The sequence below is a fragment of the Dioscorea cayenensis genome, chromosome 11, assembly GCF_009730915.1.
Source record: "Dioscorea cayenensis subsp. rotundata cultivar TDr96_F1 chromosome 11, TDr96_F1_v2_PseudoChromosome.rev07_lg8_w22 25.fasta, whole genome shotgun sequence".
Lineage (NCBI taxonomy): Eukaryota > Viridiplantae > Streptophyta > Magnoliopsida > Dioscoreales > Dioscoreaceae > Dioscorea > Dioscorea cayenensis.
In genome coordinates, this window is record NC_052481.1 from 8,254,182 (window position 1) to 8,263,921 (window position 9,740).

Sequence of the window (9,740 nt, forward strand, 5' to 3'; positions counted from 1 at the left end):
TCGGTGGCGTCTCCTAGCCCTCTTCATTTTTCGGAGCACATTCTTCAAGATCCCCGGGGTAGATGTTTCCTCTCCATTCGAACCAAGCATCATTACTTCTTCATTGCTCTCCTCTTGGTCGAACAAACCTTCATACTGGATCCGGGTTGAACATTTCCTGTATATATTCATCAACAATCTCATCAGTAGTGTATAGAAAATACAAAGTGTCATCAAAATCAAGAGAATGCCGCATGGCTTCAGCAAGGAGGTAAGTGAGCTTATCGTCTCTGACTCTCAATGTAAGCTCTCCATTGTCCATGTCAATCAATGCTTTGGAAGTTTGCAAGAACGGTCTCCCAAGTATCAAGGGTACATCTGCATCCTCATCGACATCTAGCACTACAAAGTCAACCGGAAAAATGTACTTGTCCACCTTGACAAGCACGTCTTCAATGATGCCTCTCGGATGTCGTACCGTTCGGTCTGCCAATTGTAAAGTCATCCGAGTAGGCCTAGGCTCACCCAAGCCTAGCTTTTGGAAGAAAGTATATGGCATGACGTTGATATTTGCCCCTGAATGCGCCAATGCCATTTCCTCACCAAAGTTGCCGATGTTACACAGAATAATGAAGCTTCCCGGATACTTCTTCTTGTTCGGTATGTTCTTTTGCAACACCGCCGAGCATGAAGCATCAAGCACCACTGAAGCACTCTCCTCCAATTTCCTCTTGTTGGTCAATAGGTCTTTCAGGAACTTCGCATATTTAGGTATTTAAGCCAAAGCCTCAACAAAGGGAATGTTGATGTGGAGTTGCTTGAACAAACTCAGGAACTTCTTATACTGTTTATCCCCTTGGTCATTCTTCAATCTAGAGGGATAAGGGATTCTTGGCTTAAAACATGAGGGTGCCACTTCTTTCTCTTTGTTTGCTCCCTTCTCAACCTCTACGACCTCGGGTGCGTGTTCTTTCAGCTTCTCACTCGGAAGCCTCCCTTAAACCTCAAGACCGATTCTCAAAGCAATCGCCTTCACATGTTCTCTCGGGTTGGTTTCCGTGTTACTTGGTAAACTTCCATGTGACCTTCCGGAAAGAGATTCGAAATTTGCCCTACTTGATTTTCAAGATTGTGTAAGGAGGCGGTGTGATTGCGAAGTGGAGCCTCGACTGATTCAAACCTTATATTTGCCGATTGAACAAATCTAGCCAAGTGCTTCTCCAAATCCGTCATTCGGGTTTCCAAGCCTGAAATTCTGTTTTCCACTTGAGGGGCTTGTTGTTGTTGGAACCCCGATGGCCCCATGGTCTTCTGTGGTCCTTGATTACTCCATGAAAAGTTGGGATGATTCTTCCAACCTGAATTGTAGGTGTTGCTGTATGGATTCCCTTAAGCTCTCATTCCATTACCTACAAAGTCGACATTCTCAACTGAAGAAACATCACCAATGACGATTGGGCAATCAGAGGGAGCATGTCCTCCACCACAACCGGTGTAATTGGTCACGGCCGCAACTCTATTCAAAGCTATAAGATCTAGCTTCTTACTCAAACTCTCCACTTGGGCCGCCAATGAAGTTACCGCATCAATTTCATGGAGACCGGCCATTTTTTTCTTTTCCCTAGAGTTCCACTGGTAACTATTTAACCCCATTTCCTCAATCAATTGACAAGCCTCGTCGGGGGTTTTGCTACCTAAGGTACCTCCTGCCGCCGCATCCAAGAGTTGCCTTGTACTCGGGCTCAAACAATTGTAGAAGGTTTGAACAATCATCCACTCCGGGAATCCGTGTTGCGGACACTTGCGCAGGAGTTCCTTGAACCTTTCCCATGTCTCGAATATAGACTCCAATTCCAACTGCATAAAGGATGAGATCTCATTCCTAAGCTTTGCTGATTTTCTGGGAGGGAAATAACAGGCTAGGAAAGCTTCTACCATCTCCTCCCATGTAGTGATTGATGCTCTAGGTAATGAGTGTAGCCACTGCTTCGTTTTCCCCTTTAAGGAAAATGGAAAGGCTCTCAACTTGATGGCATCATCCATCACACCATTTATCTTCAACATGTCACACACCTCGAGGAAGCTCTCTATGTGACTGTTTGGATCCTCATCGGCCAAACCGTTGAATTGTGCAGACTGCTACAGCATATGGATGAATGACGGCTTTAGCTCGAAATTTTGAGCTGTAATTAACACTGAAGGTATGGCATAATCGGATAGTGTTCGTTGTTGGTCATTTTGTTCTGCCATGTTGTCAGATCCTTCTACTTCCAAATCAGCTGGATTAGGCTGTTCTTGTACAGGTTCTTTCCCTTTCCTTCGAAGTGTACGTTCAAGCTCAGGGTCTCCTTCAATCAATATTGATGGATTCCCTCGGGTTATAACCTGGAGTTGCACCAAAAGTAAAGAAAAAGAAAATCAGAACGATGATAGAATAAGAAGATATGAAATAGAATGTGTAGTGAAATAGCTAAGAAAACAAAGTGCAAAGTATCTCTAAACGCCTAACTCCCCGCCAACGGCGCCAAAAACTTGACAAGGTCTCCTTGCTTATATCCCGCAAGTGCACGGGTTTGTCGAAGTAATAATCCCGGATGAGCGGGGTCGAATCCACAGGGAGTAGGGAGTAAAGACACTTAATTCGATTCTTAGCTATGTGGAGTATCAACAATGATAAGTGTGGTAATGATTCAATTCTCAGAAATTAAAAGCAACAAGTAAGAGAGCAAAAGTAAGGAGGAGGCAAGGCAATCGATAAAGATGGGGTACCCAGATAATGCTCCGCCTAGGATAATTGTGCCAAGTGCAAGAACCCTCTATTATGCTTCCTAATCAATGCAATGGTGATTCGTGGAAATCCTTATATACATAGTCCCAAATCTAAGGTCGACTATGCCTAACTCTATACATGTCCCGGAGGAAAAATCGAACAATCTCAACACCTCACACTCGCATACAGTTGCAATGAGCTCTATGGATTCCAAGTGATAAATCTCTTCCTAGATTAGACCTAACCCTTTGGTCCAGGCAGAAGGTCCCTAGCCACAATTAAGCCCTAGATACTAAGATCACCTCAACGCTTCACTCCATTGCACGCGCAACTAGGCCCCAGCGGAGGTTCATCCCTTAGACCATTCACTCTATTATGGCCGTAAAGAACTCGAGGAATGGAGGTAGAATCTATCACGTCGGAGGGGAAAGGGGACGTTCCTGTACCTCTCAACTCACCCTCTCAACCCTCTCCAACCTAGCTTTGTCTAACGCTCGTGGTGTGTCACTCACTCACAAGATTACCAACAAGAACTCTCAACCCTAGTGTCACTCTAGGGGAAATGTTCATACAATCAAGCATTCAATGTTGGAACTCACAATAAACATCAATTTATTGAAAGCATAATAAAGAAGTTCAATGAAACGAATACATCCTAGGGTTCACAATCACCCAAGTACCCACTAGGGGTTTAGCTCTCCATGGAGCTAAGTACAACCAAAGAAGTCAAATGTAAAAGCAATAAATCCATAAAGAAACCCCCTCGATGGTCGTGTCGATGGTCTTGTGGAAAGTCCTCTACTCGTCGTCCAAGGATTCCTTCATCCGGTATAGGATACGCCTTGATCGAAGCTCCCCTACCAACCTTCTTCCTAATGGAATCACAATGTCAGAGCCGTAGAACCTCTCCAAAACTTTGGCCAATACCCCTCAAAACCCTAGCTGAAGCCCTCTTGTATGTTGGGGAAATGATGGATAAAAGAATACCAAAATCGGTGCTGAATCGGTTTTAAATAGGGCTGGAATCGGGCAACTCCATGGGCGTGGACGGTGTACGCGTCCGTGCGGAATTTCCACACGGGCGTGGATAATTTCCATATGCCCGTGTGGATTCTCTGTCTCTCTGATTTCTCGCCCGGCTGTGAACAGTGCTGTTACAGTAATTACTACAGTGCTCTGCTACAGTCTTCGCCCTGAATAACTTCCCAATTTCATACTTTCATCGGGGTAACGCAAATGGACACACGTTCACGTCGTGAATCACTTGCTTCTTTAATGATATATATGTTGGTGGGGTTCTTGTTCTTGTATGCATAAGATGGAATGCTCGAGTGTGGCTGCCTTTGTGCCTCTCCAAATGGATATGCCCACTCGAATATGAGGAGGTCTGCACACACTCTAGAATCTCACGTCTGTCCTATGTCTTCGCGTATGAACCTTTGCAAGATCTCCTCCAAAATAGGTGCATTATGATCCACATTGGCCCATTTCCTTCATACTCGGCCTCACAACCCTACCTGCATAAAAGTAACATAAAAACACACATACTAATGTAAAAAACTGAGAAAAGTAATGCTCAACATAAGGAATGAACGCTTCGCATTCATATCGCACAAGCACTTATCAGACGACAGGGAAGTATTTTTTCTTCATAAGCCCCCGTGAGGTAAGACAAGGTACGACAAGCTTAGTGACGTTAAACAAGCGCTTTTTGGGAGGCAACCCAAGTGTTTACTATTTTTCTTAGTCGAATAATGTAGTGTCTGCATGAATAAATTGTTAAGGGTTGGTGTTTTAATTTTTAGATGCTTATGTTGTGATTTATTTGAGGTTTTGAGTATTCATCGTGTGTTTTCGTGTGGATTTGGTGAAGTTGGGTTGTTTGAGCTTTATTTCATGTTTTCACTTGTAAAACTTGCAGAATAGAGCAGGCTCTGAGTGTGTAAACATGTTCAGAAATTTTCTGCAGTGCCTGCAGGTTTTTCTAAGATATCCAGGGAAAACGCATGGGCATGTGGTATTTCCGCACACCCGTGGACTTACACTGCGAGCTCATCTAGAGAAGGCGCAGGGACGCGTGGCTGCCCCTGTGAATGACCATTTAAATATCGCACGCCCGTGGGTAGTTTTTACGCGGGTGTGTGATTTGTATAGTTTGGCAGATTATCCCGAGAACGCACAGGGGCGTGAACTCACCCCTGTAGGCGACCTTGTGAACTTCACACGGGCGTGGATAATTTCCGCACGCCCGTATGAATCTCTGCAGAGGAGCTCTCGATCCCGAGAAGACACAGGGGCTTGCACTTGTCCCTGTGAGTTGGGCCTGTGAATGTCCACGCACGCACGGCATTTCCGCACAGGTGTGCGGAACACTTAGGAATTTTCTCGGATGTCTAGAGAAGCCACAGGGGCGTGCGGTTGTCCCTGACCCACAGGCGCACGGGCGTATGTATTTTTCGCATGCCCGTGAAAGAGCATTCAGAGATAGTGAAAGGTGTTCCCGAGAGCACACAGGGCGTGCATCTGCCCCTGTGTGACCTTCACGCGAGGGCGCACGGGCGTGGGTGAACGCTGAACGCCCATGGGGTTCTCCAGGAATTAAAACGGTGTATTCTCTCCCGATACATCAGTTAGACCCTGTCCCTCAGCTGACCCTAAAACATTCAAAAACACTTTTCGACATTCTCCCGTCTTCCTATTTTTTTGTTTCTGAGGTGATTGATTGAGTATTGTGCAGATTGAAGGGATTTTAGCATCAACCCATCGGTAAATCCTTGTTTTCTCTTGTCACCGATTTCCTGTGATTCTAGTTGAGTTTTTTTCAATTAAAATGGATAATGCATACCGGTTTCTTGCTAGAATGATTTTTTATAAGCTCTGGAAGTGAGATAGAGATGTAGATGGAAGGATGATTACAAGGGCTGTGCGTTTTTCCCCCGCCCCGTGAATGTGCATGGGTGTGTGGAATTTTTGCACGCCCGTGTGTTTTTATTCTTTTGCAAACTGAATGATGTTGATTGATTTTCTTTTTCTATTGCATGCAGGTATGACCACCAGATCGAAGAGAGAAGTTGGTAAACGTCCTAGACAGCCTACCCCTGAGCCGGAAGTCTTGTAATTTACACTTCCTGCACATCGAGCTCGGTTTGAGCGATTAGCGAAGCTTAAGTTTGGGCAAACACGAATTCTGGATGTTAGTTCACTCAGGACGGTACAACTAGCACATGACATGGCTGATGAGGTCGAGAAGCTATTATTAGTCTGTAGTTGGCACAAATTGTTGAATATTCATGACCCTGCTATCCGTCCATTCACTTTGGAGGTACTCGCTTCATTTGAGTTTGACAGCTTGTATGCTCATTTCGATAGCATCGGCGCCATTCAGTTCAGAGCTTTTGGGCAGCATCATAGTATGAGCATCACATAGTTCTCCGTTAGACTTGGTTTATATGATAAGGAGTATACTGAGACTGAGGAGTATGAGAATCTCCCAATTGACATGTAGGGTTTATCCCCGAGGAGGCGTATAAAATGCTATGTGATATGGGCGATATGAACCAGTAGTGTCTAAGGCTTCATGTCTTTCTCAGTATAGTTACAGATATCTTCACACCATCATAAGTAGGTCAGTGAATGGTCGCGGTGATAGCACGGGAGTCATAAACAAGCAAGAACTTCTGTATTTATACTCCATGGTACAGATTGAGCCGGTCCATCTGGGACACATTTTAGCGGAATATCTGAAGCATCAAGGATAGTATCCTAGGCTAGGTGTCATTTTCTCGGGTCCATACATTACTAGACTCATCATGGGGATGGGTCTACGAGACACGATTAGAGGGACTGAGAAAGTGACTATACTTGTTTGTTTGGTCATGGAAACACTGAGATTGATGGGGATGGTATGGAGAGTTCGGACAGGGGTTTACACCTTAGTTCTACCGACTCCAGAGACAGCTGCGGACGAGGATGATGAAGCCGGGGCATCTCAGCCTGCTCCCGTGCCTCAGCAAGCACCGATAGAGACTGAGGCACCCCCAGTGGCAGACGACGTATGTTTTCACCATCTCGAGCCCATAATCGCTTTGAGAGGCTAGAGAGTGATTTAGGAGTGATACAGACAGAGGTCGTTGAGACCCGAGCAGAGATTGCCGAGATCAAGGCCACGCAGGCTGCTCAGTATACAGAGTTCATGGCATGTTTTGACGCACTACAGCAGATCTTAGAGCAAGATGTCACCTCATCAATTTTCTTGCGACCGAGCACTCCTCAGGCTCCTTCGGCATTTCCAGCATCTTCCCCATCACCTATACCAGTATAGGTGGACCCACCATATGCTTACTCACCACCAGCAGAGGACCCAGAGCGCGACACTGACATTTGATTTTATTTCCATTTCTTTACTTTTATGCACTTTATTGTGGACTTGTTCACTTAGAAAGGATTCTCCTTCTGAGTTTATTTTCATTTTGCATCTCGAGTTGTATTCATTGTTCTATCTATTATATACTCGAGTTATTTTGTTTTTATTGAGCTTCACTGAACCCTCTCGTCTATGCGTGCAGATGGTCTTGTCATCTTAGGAATTGAGACTTTGTCATGGGCATGGCCAAAGTGCTTCGGCACTTGGCCGTGTGAGCTTCACAACCTGTTGGAACACTACTCCCAAGGAGTTAGTTTCATCAAACGCGACACTAGGAATCAGGGGAGTATTGTTTGGATTGCTTCTCCCACATATATTCTTGATTGATATACATTATGAGTGAGCTTGCATGTGTACATTGGGGACAATGTACAACTTAAGTGTGGTGCACACATCTTTTCTATTTTTCTTGATTGATATACATGCTCACATAGCCAATGGCAGTTCACCTTAGTTGCATTGATTGCATTCTTTAGTTTAGAAGAATTTTCAACATTGAATGTTTTCATGCTCTAGTTTTATATGAATTTCTAGGAATTTTTGCCCGATTTTCCATTCGTTGCACTACTCACTCTTTAAACTCTTTTGGAAACTCATTTTCGATGTTAAAGGGACGAGTTATAGTTGTTTCTTGTGTTAAAAAAAATGAAAATGAAAGAAGGAACAAAATAGTTTTCTTGTTTATTTGGCATTTTTGGTGGAAAGAGCTACCACCTATGAAGTATGAAGCTACTCTCATAAGTCGGATACTAGTTATGCCCTAATGAGAGAAAGAGTTATCTTATTGGATGAGTGAAAGCTACCACTCCGGTAGAAAAAGCTACCACCTCGAAAGTGTGAAAGCCACCTTAGCGGCCTCTTGGGAAAGGGCTACCTTAGAGAATATGTGAAGCTACTACCGTCTTTGAAATTGGTGTTGCTTTCTTGTTGTAGATAAATAAGTCCCTTATACTTAGAGCTTGGAAGAGTATACTTTGGGTTTACTTGAGTGAGTCCACACACTTTCACGATTTCGGGTTTGTTGTCCTTTTTGATTCAAGTTTTTAGCTAGAGCTTCGATTTTTCATGTTTAGTGCTAAAATTTCCCTTACTTGCAGAATGCTCTCTTTATATACTTTGGTGAACCTAAGGCTAAGCACTTCCAATATTTCCTTCGTCAATGCACAAAATGTTTAATTTTTGCTTGAGGACAAGCAAAACCTTAAGTGTGGGGGAGTTTGATAAGTGCTTGTGCGATATGAATGCGAAGCATTCTTTCCTTATATTAAGCATTACCTTTCTTTAGTTTTTACACTAATATGTGTGTTTTTATGTTACTTTTATGCAGGTAGGGTTGTGAGGCAGATTATGAAGGAAAGAAGCCAATATGGATCATAATGCACCGATTTTGGAGGAAATCTTGCTAAGGTTCAAACGCGAAGACATAGGTCGTGTGTGAGAGGCTAGAGTGTGTGCCAACCTCCTCATATTTCAGTTAGAACAACCATTTGGAGGGACACGAGGGCAGTCATACTCAAGCATTCCGACTTATGCATACAGAACAAGATCTCCACCAACTTTTCCATCATTGAAGAACCAAAGCGATCCACAACGTGAACGTGTGCCCGTTTGCGTTACCTCGATGAAAGTATGGATTAGGGAAGTATAGAAGCAACACTGTGGCAAGGTACTATAGAAGCATTGTTCACAGCAACACTGTGGTAAGGTACACTATGGCAAGTATTGAAGAAGCAGAGCATTATAACAACACTGTGGCAAGGTACTATAGAAGCATTGTTCACAGCCGGCCGAGAAAACTGCAGAACAGAGAATCCACAGGGGTGTGTGGAAATTCCACACTCCCGTGTGAAAAATCTACAAGGGCGTCCACAGGGGCGTGTGGATCCCCGATTCCAGCCATATTTAAAGCTGATTCAGCCCCGATTTCAGCATTTTTTCTCCATCTTTTCCCCAACTTGAGAGAGGATTTTGGCTAGGGATTTGAGAGGTATTGGCTATGGTTTTGGAGAGGTTCTACGGCTCCGACATCGTCATCTCTTTGGAAGAAGGTTGGTAGGGGAGCTTCCGTCGAGGCGTATCCTATGCCGAACAATGGGATCTTTGGACAATGAGTAGATGACTTTCTACAAGACCATCGACACGACTATCGAGGCAGTTTTATATGGATTCATTGCTTTTACATTCTATTTCTTTGATTGTACTTAGCTCCATGGAGAGTTAAACCCCTAGTGGCTACTTGGGTATTTGTGAACCCTAGGATGTATTCTTTTCATTGAATCTCTTTATTATGTTTTCAATTAATTGATGTTTATTGTGAGTTCCAACCTTGAATGCTTGATTGATTGAATACTCCCCTAGAGTGACACTAGGGTTGAGAGTTCTTGTTGGTAACCTTGTGAGTGAGTGACACACCATGAGTGTTAGACAAAGCTAGGTTGGAGAGGGTTGAAAAGGTGAGTCGAGAGGTACAAGAACGTCCCCTTTCTCCTCCGATGTGTTAGATTCTACCTCCGTTCCTCAAGTTCTTTGTGGCCATAATACAGTGAATGGTCTAAGGGATAACCTTCT

General features: G+C 44.0%; 1 non-coding gene across 1 annotated transcript; it reads left to right on the top strand.

Moving 5' to 3' along the window:
- Positions 1-1,762: 1,762 nt before the first annotated feature.
- Positions 1,763-1,869, top strand: LOC120272712. The gene has a single exon (XR_005540253.1). It is a non-coding gene; the product is annotated as a small nucleolar RNA R71 (small nucleolar RNA).
- Positions 1,870-9,740: the final 7,871 nt, after the last annotated feature.